General features: G+C 36.0%; 1 protein-coding gene across 5 annotated transcripts in view; it reads left to right on the top strand.

Moving 5' to 3' along the window:
* The window catches only part of VTI1A (vesicle transport through interaction with t-SNAREs 1A), a 284284-nt gene that overhangs the window by 69557 nt on the left and 199647 nt on the right, over positions 1-15080 (top strand). The window lies entirely within an intron of this gene.

Genomic DNA, 15080 nt, shown 5'->3' with positions numbered 1-15080 from the left:
CTTATCTTTTTTCAAGTTAAAAGGCATGACATCTACTGAAAACAGTTCCTGAGGTTTAAAAGTATACATCTGAAAAGAGATGGAATACTTTGTCTAAATTCTACATTTGTCTTAATATGCAGTTACATGTTGTCAGTTTACCCACCCGCAATGATTGCTAGCACACACTGCAGACTCCAGTTGTTTTTGTCTTTTACTTTTATTCATATATGTAAAAAAATCTTTTTAATAAATTTATAAGATATTAACTACAGATGATATATAACAAGGTTATCAGCTCAATTTTCTTGCAATCAGTTCAGTGACTGATTATGCAGCTGTTTCTGTGCAATGAAAGAAGTAAACAAACCATACCCCAAAATATACGGATGGAATAAAATTAAGGGAGAAAGCTAAATTGAGGCTCAGTTATTGAATTACTGGGGTTTTTTTGTTGACTGCAACTTTTCGGTTGGTATTTTCAAAATGTTTTTACTAAGTTTTAGCTATTTATAGTGGATTTTTTTTTAAACCAGCAATAGTTAAGCCTCCAAAGTCTAATCCCCTTAAATAAAGCTTGTGCAAAGTTACAGAAAGTTTCAGAAAATGTATGTTTGAGCAGTGAAGTAATTTTCTGGCAGAGAGTACCAATTAATTGATATATTCCAATATCTTTTTACAATTCAAGCCTTATTTAAGAGGTAAATTAAGTTGAACCCTCATAGAGTTAAATATGGCTATGTAAAATGAATGGTGTTACTGAAGTGCCTGCATTTTAATTATTCTGGGCTTAGTGCTGTGCACAGTCCTGAGATGGATGGATGGATGGATGGATGGAATGTATGGTGTAGATTTTGGAGGAGACAAGGAGAATTAAGTCTCTTATTCCAGAGTACAAAACGTTAGTACAGATGGACATACGATAACAATTAAGTTTACTTTCCTGCAGATTTTCAGGTCTGTTCTATCAATGGTCATAACTTTTTTTTTTTAAGAAGGACTATTTTAAACTGGTCAAAAATGGTCCCTGATCTGCTTTAGTTGAGCCTGGATCTTTCACAAAGAAACAGTATATAAAAATTTAGATTAATCCTTTTGGGGAAGAGATATCTTATATCCTTTCTTACTCTGTGTGGAATTTATTTCATAGAGATGATGATCATGTTAACTTCCATTGCGTATCTCCATGGTGATCTCTGAGAAATACGGTTGGAGTGCAAATGTATATTTATATGGAAAGGGTGTCTTTCGGTATCAAAACCAAGTGAAACTGCATTGAATTCCATAGTCACACTAATTCACCCCATCTTTGTGTCCGTCTCTACTTTTCATCTTGAGTAGTGGTATGTATATATAGTTCTTGTCCCGTAAACTCTGTGAAGACTAGTAGTGTAGCAATATTATATGACATATTAATATTTAATAATTTGGAGGAGATGACTTTGGAAATATTAACTTCATTGTAATGTAGATTTTTGCAGAAATTTTTTATGGAAACAGAGTAATTATATTTAGTTCCTGGCATGGATCGTGATGATTCTGAGTGAATTTAGATTAATTCAGTGCAATGAAAGAACTTACGTGTGGAGTTACCGTATGATTGTTCTGTGCTGAGGTGTCATAATAAAATAAAATAGTCCATTTTGGAGTTTCAATTTGTCATTGAGTTGACTCCTCAGACCCTGTCTTGCGTTGATTATCACTTTTGTTGCGTAAAGATCTTCTACACAGCACTGATGAGGCCACATCTGGAGTGCTGTTTCCAGGTCTGACATTGGAAAGACATTGACTTACTGGAGTGAGTCCAGCAAAGGGCTATGAAGAGCATTAAGGGCCTGGAACATCTTTCGTGTGAGCAGAAGCTGAGAAAGCTGACACTGTTCAATCTGGAGAAAAGAAGGCTCAGGGGTAGTTTATCGATGTGTTTAAATAGCTGATGGGATGGAATGAAGAAGACGGAGCTAGGCTCTTCTCGGTATTGCCCAGTGACAGGAAAAGAGGCAATGGGCACAAATTAAAATCTGTGAAATTCCATCAGAACACAAGAAAAGAATTTTTTACTGTGGGAATGGTCAAACACTGAAGCAGGTAGCCCAAAGCGATTGTAGAGTCTCTATCTGTGAAGATATTCAAAATCCAGGTGGTCACGGTCCTGGCTGTAGGTGACCCTGCTTGAGCAGGGTGGTCGACTAGATGATCTCAGGAAGTCCCTTCCCACCTCAGCCATTCTGTGATTCTGCGAGGAAGGAAGGAGGAGGTGGAGGTGACAACCTTAAGAATCTATTCTACTTTATTTATGTGGTGTCTTTTCACAATTATGGATATGCATGTTGCTTATTGTAATGAAGCTGGATGATTTTCACCTCTGGAATAAGTCACATTTGAGTCTTTCTTATTACCTTAATCAGCAAAAAATACATATACTATTTTAACCTGCCCCTGTGATCATCTAAGGATTAATCTGACATCACATAACTAATTTAATGCAATTTAACATTACCATTCCTGAAACATACCATGATAAATTGGAAGCTTTTTTCCTGTTTGCATCTCTAAATTGATAAGCCCTTTCATCTTATGTACAGTTGTTCATACAAGCCGAGATCTGTTGGAAGGTCTGACTTCCTTCTTTGAGCGGTGCCATTGATTCATGGGCTTTAGTGGTGTCTGAACAGGATGCCACTTGTGTCACCATCTCTGAGACACAATCCAACACTGACTGTCAGGCTTTCATAGTTTGGTGGCTATCAGTTGTTGATACTGAGGGTGCTTAAATCTATGCAGAAACCTCCTGAAGGACTAAGCAAAGACTTCCATATCTGGCAACCCGTTCCATAGTACTCGTCGCCTACTGTAAAAAGAAGAATGTTATTCTAAATATTCAAAGGAGCATGTTGCAAAATTTAACAGGCATTTGGGTAGCTGATTTGGTAGACCAGTAACTTCATCAGAGCATTTGCGTTTTAATTGCTTGAGTTGTATGTCACAAAACATGAAGGAAAGCTCTCAGGACATACATGGAAGCCATGGGCTGTTTGAATCTTGAAGGTTTCAGTTGTTTGTACCAGGTAGGGGAAGTTTTAATAATGGCTGGTAATACTGCAACATGTACTCATCTGCTTTTTTTTTTTTAAATCAAAATATTGTTTTGAAAAGTATTTCTTATTGTTATTTTTCTGGGTTTATGTTATCATCTGCTTTGCTGGTAAGGAACAGACAGGCAAGTTTAAAGCCTCCTTAGTAGGCATTTCCAACACCACTCATTACTTATGATGCTAGAGTTCAGTATTCTTAATTTCAGATCATTTAATCTGACCATATAGCCTCAGAATACAAGAAAGATTGTAAAAATGCATGAAAATTGCTGGTTTCAATTGACAGGAGAGTCTGTTGAATTAGTCCTGATTAATCACAAAATTCTTCCTGTTTTGGAGGGGGAGATTTCTTAATTCCATTCCCCGTGCTGGGATTTCCACAGCATCAAATTGAATTCTAGACCTTCCTTATTTTGTCTGCAGAGTGTAGCGTAGTAAGGTATCCCCTTGTTTGTCGAGTGTTTATGTTTGCTCAGACATTTTGAATGAGGAATAGTTCAAAATGCTTCATTCATCTTGAGAGATAAAATTGGCTGGCAAATGTAAAACACTGTCAAGGAGAAGAAGAGCAAACCTTGTTGTAGGGGACCATTGTAATCTTCTGTTGAATTGCTTTTGTTAAGTTTTTCTCAACTGCCAGATACTTTCTAGGGAAAAAAAAATCCTGATGTTTATATTATATAGACTTCACCTTGTTTCGTGACAACGTAAGAGAGAGATCCAACCATTGAATGCTGGCCAGGCTTTCATGGCAAAACTACGTTGCAGATGTTTATTTTTATTTTTTTTTCCCCTCATGAACCTTAGATATTTCTATAGCTTTCAGTACGTGTAATTTGAGAACAAGTGTTAAGCTTGCCTCTGTGAGTGATGATTATTGGATATTATGCTGTGGTTCTCAATCTCTCTGAAATATCTGTGCTACTAGAAGAGTTTGTAGTTTGTGAGTAATAGATCTCTTCTTTGCACTGAATCTTAAAATTTTGTCTTGGGTTCTGTTCTTATATTCCTTTTGTAATATACAAACACGGTGTTTTAAAGAAAAAAAAATCAAAGGAAGAAAAACTCTTGTTCCATTTACAGAAAATCCTTCTGAATCCAAACTTTAGATTGCTTAAAATGTTTTTTCCAGTCCTCCTTACTCTTCGGGAATCCAAGGAATATGTAATCCTGAAACAGTTAAAGGAGAAATATCTCTGAGCACAAGACACAACGGCTTATTTCCCACCCTTTTGTGACACGAATAATTCTCAGTGCTAAGGGATCCAAGCAAATTTCAGTGCCTTCCACCTGTTGTAATGAACTACGGTCAAACCTCCCTTTCTGGACTCAGCCATAAATCTATAATGTAACATCGTGGTGGCCTAGCTGACAGGCAGATGGTCAGACTTGCCCCAAAGTATTGGCAGCCTTCTGGGTGGAAAGCAAATGAGAATCTCATTAGACAAAGAGGTGTGTTTACTTCTGTATGAAATAATAGTAGTTATCATCTTATCTGGGTGTAGAGTTGAGTGAAAGTACAGTGAAAGGATCAGTGAAAGCATGTTAAGAAATATTTATAGGGGGCTCAGGAGGTTCTCTGCCTGTAGCATGAATAAGGAACTATTTTAAAACAACTCCAGTAGGTGTCTTGCCAGATGTGAGTCATGGAATTTGAGGTACTAGCACGTTGTCCACAGCAGTATGCCACAGGTTTGGGTTCCCAATTCCTTTATTAATGGAACAACTGGAACCTCAAGCACCTGCCCTGAAGGACCTTCTCCCTCCATATTTCATGGGGTGGTTGTGCTGTTCTGTTGTCATAAATGAGATGCACACTAGAACTGACATAAAATAGGTGAAATTCCATAAAAATGAAAATCCGTGTATCCACTAAACTGATTCCATTCCATTCTGGTTGCAAGAGCTGGAGGTTGGCTTTTTAGGTAGACAATATAGTAAGTGTTGCTATGATCAAACTAAAAAATATATTGACTCTAATAGCCAATGTTAATTTAACAAAACAACAAACCCTAATTTTTATACATGTAGGGCTGCATTAGACTGGTGGAAAGGGTGTTGCTTCTTTTGTGTTGTAATTTTGTACACTTAGTAATTTGCTTGCATTAGTTAATATCACTTGGACCTTCACGCCCCTGTTCCATCTTTAGGTGCATGCATATTCCATTACCTTTGAGGCCCAAATAACTAAGAGTATGGAAATGGAAACCAAGTTTTGAAAATCAGGACCTTGCTTGTAGTGCCCCTTGCTTTAAATAAAAAAGTCTATTCCTGTCCCAGGTATTTACAGTTAATATCCACCTATTTCATCTGTAATGAATTATTCATGCATGTATATGTGAATACTGTATATAAGCCATTTCATTAGAGAAAGAGAGCTTCTGAGTTCTGGAGCATATACCAATATCTCCTCCTCAGGTATTTCTTTGATATGCCAGAACATCTTTCTACTGAAATCTTAATCCAAAGTTTCTACAGTGAAATGAGTTTTTATGCAGTTTCCAATCACCATCAGAGAGAGCTTTTTCATGATCCCTGTTTCTTCTGCTACCAACGGCATTTCATGTTTCATACATAATTTTTTTCTTTGCTGGCTGATTTCTATTAAAATCTGTTTATTGTTTCAGAAATTCATTTTGAAGTGACATATTGCATTCCTGCATCTCTAAGCCCTCTGCCCTTCTTCGTAGTCTGGGCTTTAAAGTGGGGAGGAGGAAGAAATAGGGAGAAATTTTTGTTTCTGAGGGTGTCAGGCCTCAGGAGTATCCCAGCTGCATGGTCATAGGGGGGAAACATGTTCGGAGAGCACTGCTGCCTTGTAACAAACAGTCAGAAGCAGCATCGAGAGGGTGTGGAGAGACCAAACTACTCAGTTTCCATTCCTGAGTGTGCGGTTGTTGATACCAACAACGTGCTTTTTACACCTTCAGTTTGAATATTGCTTGCTGGTTTGTTGCTTGTCTAGTCACCAAGCTGCTCCCTCCGGCTTTCTATCTGTCACCTCCTCTCTCCTGGCCCTCCCGTCGTCCTCCCCTCCCTCTCGCCAGCCTTCCCAGCCCTGACCTTCCTAATTCTTGCTCCAATTTTCTCATTGATACTTCGTCTCTATGCAGATACTCCTGTACATATCACACCATTCCCATTTTCCTTAGCTCTGTGTTTCCTCTTAAAGATTTGGTTCAACAGCAGAATGAGCCGTGCATGGTTGTGGTCATGAAAAGTTTACCCGGTAACCCACCTGACCTTGTCTAGTAGTGTTTAACGTCTGTTCCCTCTGTGTTTGTCTGTGTTGTCTCAAATACAGGATATAGGTTTGAGTATATTCATATATTTGCAAATATATAAAGTGCTTACCATAAACTAAGGAAATGATGAATTTTCGTTATTTCAGTGCTGTCCTCTAACTGCTTCAGAGTACCAAAAGAAAAATACTTTTCCAACTACTTTTTTTGAAGAGACGAGAAAAACTTATTTAGTAGAGTTTTTCACAGTCTATGCAGTATTGTAAGACCATTTCTGTTAAAACCTTATCTTTTGGGTACTCAGCACCTTTCAACTAGAATTCCAATAAAACGAATGCTTATCTTTCACCTCAGTAGGTTTGGGATTATACCATTAATGCAGCAAATAAGGAATTTCAAATCTGTTCAGTAGTACAGATTTGCTAAGGTATAGTAGGAAAAATAGCGATCCAAATTTGGCCATTTTGTCCCCTGTTCTAGAAGCAGTCACAGGTTATTTTAATGTTCACTAATGTGCAGGAGTTCATTGTTGTGCTACATCTCGTGGGACAACTCAACTTCAGTCTTTTTAGGAACTGGCATCCAGTTGAAGTAAGACTGGAGTTTAAGACTGATTTTTTGGGTGAGCAAGAAGTTGCAACAACTTGTTAAAGATACTGTATTATATGTAATAAAAACATAGTTTTCGGATTGTGAATTTTTATTCCGTGATAGAATTATGGAAACATTTTGTTTCAGATACCAGAAACTTCATGCCTAAGTACTTCCCATGCGCATTCCAGACAATTAATCATATAGGCTGAAATCTGTATGTATTTTCACAAATACCTTGCACTTGCCATAGAATACCTGTGAATGATATTAATATTGAATTATAAACTGAACTTGGACAATAACTTCTAAAATATTATTTTACAAGCACTGTGTTGGACCACCTCTACTGTGTAGACTGTTCTACAGGAAATAACCTCTTACTGAATCTCTGAAAACAGCATTTAAGCGTAATCTTCTTTGGTGCTGGCCCTCTTTTCTTTAAGGTATTTACTGGTATAAGATGATGTTTATTGATGAAGGTATTTATTGTAGCTTATTCCTAAGTCTGTAGCAAAGCTTTTGAAGACTTGTCCTAATAAAAATGTGAAGATTTCAAGTCATGTGGTTATATTTTTTGGTCTTAAGTTACACTACCTGCTTCCTTCAATTTTGAAATTATTTAGCCTCAGGGAAGTTTCCCCCCGTAATAACATTTTGGTGTGTGTTGTTCAGTTCTGAGCAGGTAATGCAAATAAAATGAAGAAAGATAAAAAGTGGCCTTTGTTTCTAGCATTCCGAGTAAACTCTACAAACTACTTTGATTTGGTGAAGGGGTAATGGAAAAAGCCACCAGTTTGTCTTTCCTCCATACCTACCTACCTACCTACCTACCTACCTACCTACCTACCTACCTACCTATCTATCTATCTATCTATCTATCTATCTATCTATCTATCTATCTATCTCTATATCTCCTCTTTCCTTATCTGCACAACACTCTCAGCCACCCTTGCTTAGGTGTCACTGAGAGATGTCAGAATTTTATCTAACATCCTCTGGTTGTCTTTTAAAGTCCAGACAACCCATTACGATAGGTGGACAAAGAAGGTGAAGTCATGCCTATAGCAAGGAGATGTTCAGCTTGTGTTGACCAGAGAAACTCTCTCGATCAGGTTTCATATTCTCCCTGAGAAAAATGAACTGTAAAGAACCTATCCAGAAACTTTCAGATTGTTGGGAACTGCTGATTAGTCTTTAATGGGTAGAATTCAAATCCTGATAAATTGTCTCTAGACACTCTTCCCTTCTGCCCATGATTTCTTCTTTTCCTCCTGTTGTATACCACAACAACTTCTTTTGAACTTTCACCACATGAAGTGATTTGATTCCAAGTGATACCGGCTTGGCCATGACAGTCAGTCTGTTACCTTTAACAGAGCACCACTGAATAGAGTTGCAAGTCCACCTTTTGACCTTCAAATATATTAATGCCCTGCTAATTAAATGTCTTCATTTGGTGATTTTGTTGTCCCCAGAACATAAGTGGTGTAATTCATAAAAAATAAGACTTTGGTGAGTTGTTATTTTGGGTGCCTAAGTAACAATGTGGTTTTCAGTAGTTTTTAACAGACTTTTCACTACATGGGCACGGTTGAATTTGCACAGCATGAAGTCTTGTTGGGCAAAGACTCTTTGTATACAACTTACATCAAGGAGAAAAGTTGATGAGCTTAGACTTGACAAAATAAAATACACCCTAAGTGTTTTTTTTGTATTTTTTGTTTGAAGCCTTCTACCTCTACTTCCTGTCAGGCTAACAGTGTTTTCCTCCAATTGCGCTAAAGAACAAAGTTTAACATTAAAAAATTTATTTGTATTGAACATACTTTTCTAGGTAAAGTCAATATCAAAAGAGTTTTCATGGTAGATCATCTTTAAAGTGCAGTATTTTGCCCTTTTACAACTTAGGACTGAAGAGTCATAGTTACACAAATACCTTTTATTTTTCTGTAGAATTACGGGGGGGGAGAAAAGCTCAAACTTCTGTCCTGAAGTGAGACATAGAAGCAGATGATTGAAAAACATTGTTCTCACGCCGGTATGGACCGACTGAAGAGTAGCTTGTCTAGATATTGTTTCTTCATCTAGTTAAGTCATAACATAGTATTTTATGCTAATGATTTCACTACGTTGCTTATAAAAATATATTTTCTCCTGTAAGTTCTGGCATTTGTAGTCCAAAAAATTATCAAAATGTTGCATGTGCGAACATGCGAGTTTGATGAGTACTGAACTTTATGGAAACTTAGTTCAGTCTCAGTTGAAATGTCTGCTTGTGTAATGTGTGTCAGGTGAGGACGTAACCTCTGATTTATGCCAGTAATACTGACCATCCAAGTCTCTCTTTTTAAATCAAAACTTTGTTGTTTTTCAGTTATGTTTTGTTTGTTCTGTCCCACTTTTGAACAAATAGGCTTATCTTGGCCTAATAGCCTGTGATATTAATTTTGCTTGATTACTAAGTAGATACATAAATGATAAAATTGAAATTAATGCCATTTTTACAGAAAGAGACAGGATTTGAATGTAGGAAGCTCTTTATTGTCTAGCTTTATTTCACGTCAGAGTGAGTTCAACTGCTGATCTGCGGTACCAGTCTTCTTTCTGAACTAGCACAATGGTTTTCTTTGAGTTTGAGGTTTTTTTCTTCTTTCTTTGAGCCTTGTTTTGAGAAACTACTGCTAGTTATTTTCTACCAGCTGTTGTAAGGAATTGTAGACCCACAAAATTGTTTTTAATGGCTTTTTAAACCACAATTTCACAATTTTATATCAGTCTGTTATAGGCCACTTACACACAACCGTCCATTCTTGTTTCTCTACATCTTTTCGTGGCTCAAGATTACCTTTTTGTTTTCTTTGTAGTAACTTATCTAGTTCGATGGAGGGTACTTCTACAGGTTGTGTGATTTTTGTGTTCCTTCCATATTTTGCCAACTCTTCCCACCCTCCTAATTTCAAGCATCAGCTGTGTATCACCCTATGATTGTTTTTCTGCCATTTGCTGATATTTACCTCATATTACTTCACTAGCTTCAAAAATGTAAGTGTAAAACTTTACATGAAATTTTATACTCTTGGCCTAATCATGACAATTGCAATAAATGTTCGTGGTTGTAAACATGCCCAGTTATTGGTAGAGCATAAATATTTACACATTGAATTACAATTGTGTGTGTGCACGTGCATTCGTGTACATTCTGGGAAGGGAGGTTGTCTGTTTTGCTTAGTACATGTCCAAAAAGGTTTGCAAGATAAGAAATTGTTTGCGTGAGGGAGGCCAAGCTCAGTGTAATGATGTCTGAATCTAGGTATCAGGAGCAGCTAATTGTTCTGGTTTGCATTTTTGTGAAATAAATCACACAATTTACATTATGTATCTTGCAAAGATAAACATTGGTGCAAAGGTAATCTCTTACATCTGCTTGGCTGGTCTCTACTATGATGAACTTTTCCATATTTTATGGCCTCTGTGACTCTATAAATGTGAAGATTTTGGAAAGTGATCATGTATTTGAGGATTTGGTTCCTGTTTAGCCCCCTTGCAGGATCTAGTCAGACAACATGCAAAACAGTTAGATGAGGAGGATTGTTCAGTCTTTACTTTTTTCATTTTTTCACCTGGATGCAAGAATTCTATGTCTTTATTAAATGTGTCTTGATAGTATTAATCTGATTTTTATAATCAAGTGTTGTAAGATTTCCATATGTTGAATGTCTTGGCACTTGACTGCTACAATAATTGGCTGGAATGCCATCTAGAGAAGTTTTGTGAAAATGACTGATGATATTTGCGTTACTCTGTATGTAAGTGCTTTTGCCATTTTAGTGCCTTGTTTTTCAGTAGTGAAATACTGAGTAGAGAAGTGTTAAGAAAGAAATGTAGATACCACATTAATTTGTTTTTTCATTACTTTAATTTTTAAAGTTTAACCGCTTTCAATTTTAGGGTGAGGATATATTTTAAATCCAGTCCAGAAACTATGGTATTTTATTAAATGAGTTTTAAATGGTGAGTCGGAGTCTTGTTCAAAAGTTAATGAGTCAAGTGGAGGGGGTTTTATGCATACACCATAAAATATTCTACAAAACAGAAATTCTAGCATCAGCATAAGCTTTATAAATGTCATGTACTAGATTAAGTATTTACCATAAGTACTTATAATAAATGTTAATTTTAACATTGTCCCTAATTTTTGTCGTTCCAGTTTATTGTGCTGAAAAGCTATTGTCTTAATTATATTAGATTTTAAATAACTCAGCAGATGCAGAAAAAAATGTTACCTTCTTGGGCTGGTTCATGCTGAGTTAAGAAGTAGATTAATTGTTATAAAATGAGCAAGTCTGCTCGGCTGTTTTAAGTTCATATGAAAGTGGGACAGGATGAAACTTAATTCAGTAAAAAAATATTCAGGATGAAGTGTAGTAAGTTATGGAACTGCAGTTAGGATTTTTTTTCTTTTTCTCAATTAATTAAGCAGGTAAGGTACCTAAATCAGATGGAAGAAAGAGATACTTGATTATAGACCTGCTTTACCATTTTCTGAAGTAAGTGTAGGCACTTAACTCCATCTTTGGAGACAACACATATAAATACTTCTGAAATTCTGGGCCACAGAAATGGAAATGACACTAAATTTGTGGAATGAATTCATTGCTTGTAAATGTAAAATATGCTTGGGTAAACTTTCTTGTTTTCTCCATGTTGATGACATTTTTTTTAGTTGTTTTATTCAGCTACTAAACAGCCAAATAATGTTTTCAACCTCCTTTTTCCAAGAAAGTTGCTTCAAATTCAAAATTTTTAAAAAACAAATCACAAAAATAATAAGAATATTCCGTAAGCTACACAGCCCCTAAAGAAATATATGGAGGAATGGCATATCCTCCTGACTACTCAGAAAGGACAAAATTGAGTTTGAAATGTTTTCCTTTGGTGGAAATTGCCATGTTTTAATGGCTATGCAAACAGAGTCAGTGTTTCATTACAAAAATAATTTAAATTGGTGGTTCAAAATAAGATTGACTGCAGTTATTTAATTGTAGGTTTTTCATTCTAAATTAAATCAAATGTTGGTTTCTGTATGTTTGTAAAGAGAAATGCTTACTATTTTACTTCATTTTCTTCTTAGATAGTTACTTGCATAGTCATATTTCTTAAAACATTTAAAAAACTTAGACCATTCATAATAAACAAGATCTTTTATTCATCTGTAATGCTCTGCATAACACACTTGCACCACTACTATGTTTTGGTAGCAAATGAATGTTTGAATATTTGCCTTGTAAATTTATGGAATTTGAAGCAAAATTTTGATACGGGCAGGTAAAATATTGAATTAACGCTGGAAATAGCTTTATATTGTCTGCTGTTGTGTTGAATCTTCGCTTCCTCAAATACTCGAAGAAAGATAGTATTGCCAAAAACCAGATGACCTGTATTTTCGCTCATACCTACAACACAGATCTTGAGTCTGAGTATTATCAGGTCTGTACAATTTGTGGACTCTCAGTCTTTCTGTTACAGCTTATTCATGCATACAGTAACATTTTCTGCTTTGCATAATGGTAAAAAGTTCTTGAATTGTAAAGTTCTGCAAATGTGCTGAGTATTACTAAAGTTTTGTAGCATCCTTGTTAGCCATTTTAAATGCTTGCCAGTAGTGCGGACACTGTGCCTTGTTTGTGATGTAAGTTTAATAGTGTCTCTTCATTCACACAAATATAATTCTTAGAAATCTAATATGTAACTTCCATATTTTGAGATGTGACGTTATTAACCATTTGCTATAATGGAATATCTGGCTGCAAAAATACCTGTATGCTCTTGACATTTCCTGAAATTTATTTCCTTCCCAGTCATTTTCCAGGAGTACGCTAGAGCTTCATTGGTATTTGCCTGTGTAAATTATCAGGAGACTAATTGCTCACTTCTGATTTTTCTTTGGACATGTGAATGCTATAAATCAGAAGAAAACTTACAAGAGCCCAATCCAGAGTTCATTGAAGGCAGTAGGAAAGATTCTCTTGATTTTGCTGGAGATCACATTGGAAAGAATGAGGCATAAGAAAAATCAGAAAGTCCACAACTGTTACTTGGCTCCTTTTCTTATGAGCTTTATTTTAATTAGGGAAAATATGTTAATGTCCACTTGGTATTGGGTAGCTTCTAAAATGAATTTGTTTTTGGTGTTGTGGAATAACACCATGAATGACCATTCTGTGCTTGGGAGACATTAAGTTCAGAATTGAAGACGCAGTTCATGAAGCCAGTGCTTCTAGATTAATATAAGGTTTTGAGTGTTTGAAAACTGTTTGAAAATGATCCAAGTAGACTATTCTTAACTTGTAATGTTTTGGGGGTTTTATATCGTGTCAAATACAGTGCTTTCTTATCTCCAAAGATTAAATTTGCCCATTTTGCCTATGTAATATTTATATATGGACAGGAAATAGAAGTCAGTATCCAGATTTGTTGACCCCTGAGATATAATATTGACCTCAGTGAGTATTAACTTCTCAGATCAATAAATGCTGTTATTGACCTCAAAGAAAAATCAATAGCAGCTTGTTAATTTGCAAACTATGACTGCAAGAAAATGGTACACATTTTGTTCTTTATTATCACCTATTTATATCTGTATTTTAACGCCTTCAGTATTTCCACCTAGAGATCATCATGTCAAAACATTTCAATCCCGGCTGTTAGAAGGTTGGGGAGACAGGCCTTATACATTATGGAATAATTGATGAGCAGTACATGTTATTTCCCGTATCTCGTGAAAATAATAACCTGAACAGTTGTATATCACCTGTGTTGTTTCGCTTTTTTGGGTAGTCCAGTTCATTTCATTTGATTTCCTCTGGTGTGCTTCATCAAAACATTGCATAAAAGTCCTATATTTTAGCTGCCAAAAGAACATTTCTACATGAATAATAAGGGGGATGAAAGACTGACTACTGGAAACGAGGAGACTGAAAGTGATCACTATAAAAATCATAATTAATATACAGTACGTTTTTCCTATTTGCATAAGGATGACAGTTTTCTAGGCAAGAAACTGCTCTTCAGCAGGCTGAAATATACCTGTATGACTATTTAGTTATAGAAAAAAGTTTTAAATGACAAAGTATTGGTGGAGAGGTGTTGTTTTGTATCATAGCAGGTTTTGTATATAAACACTGAAATGTCAGGTTTTACATAGTTTGAAATGTCTAAAAAATGCCTATTGCTGAAATTCAAATGTCATAACAGTTCTTCTGCATATATATCACTTTGATATTTAAACTTAAAAACCTCATAAATGATTTAATATTACTTTGGCCTTGTTATGATCTGACTGCCAAAAAAGGCAGAGGCTGATTTTTATCTGGTCTGGAGAGTAGTGTTTTCATTCACAGAAGACAAAGCACAAGTCTGTCAGCCTTTTACAGTCATTAATTCTGTCTGATACATCTGCAGTGATCTTGGCGAACTGATTGCTACGTTTAGAAAACTTTTCCTTCATTAAATGACAGCGTGAGACGTATTCACATGCGAAAATAAGGCAATAGTTTAATTTTTACAATAACTGAAGCGGCTGCAGGTTTTTTGCCAGTTTGATGGCTATATGGTTTTGTCCTTTAGTATCATGACCTCCCAGAAGTTCGTTTGTGCGTCCATGTTATCCTCTTCAGAGTCAATGATATTATACTCATTCTGTAGATATACCAAAGTATAATGAGGTTAAATTAAAGAAAAAAAAAAGGCAGTAACAAGCTCGATTCATTTCTGAGGTTCAGACAAACAATGCTGGTGCAGATCTGGAAAGATGTTTGTGGTGATTATGCGTTTTTTTCTGTCTTACAGAAGTCGAGAATGATCCTTGTATCTATAAGTCTGTGTAGAAATCCCAAGCAGAGGAACAGTTTTCCTGCTTGACATTTTGAGTCACCTTTGAGTAACCAGGGAGTTTGGACCCTTCTAGAAAAGTCCAAACAGAAATGATGTGGAGGGTGGCAAATCTGGGGAGGGTGGAAAGTTCATAGTCCCACTACAGGAGCAGAGAGATCATATCAGTCTTGTATTTTAAAATTACCTCTTTTCAGCCCACAAATTGCACCCAGCTATTCAAAGTGCCAAATTGTCTGTGGTCTAACAGAATTTTAGTGCCAGAACTGGGAATAAAGTC

Source organism: Chroicocephalus ridibundus, chromosome 6, assembly GCF_963924245.1.
Source record: "Chroicocephalus ridibundus chromosome 6, bChrRid1.1, whole genome shotgun sequence".
In the NCBI taxonomy this organism is placed as follows: Eukaryota; Metazoa; Chordata; class Aves; order Charadriiformes; family Laridae; genus Chroicocephalus; species Chroicocephalus ridibundus.
The sequence above is the reverse complement of the archived record's forward strand: the minus strand, read 5'-3'. Positions and strand labels throughout refer to the sequence as shown.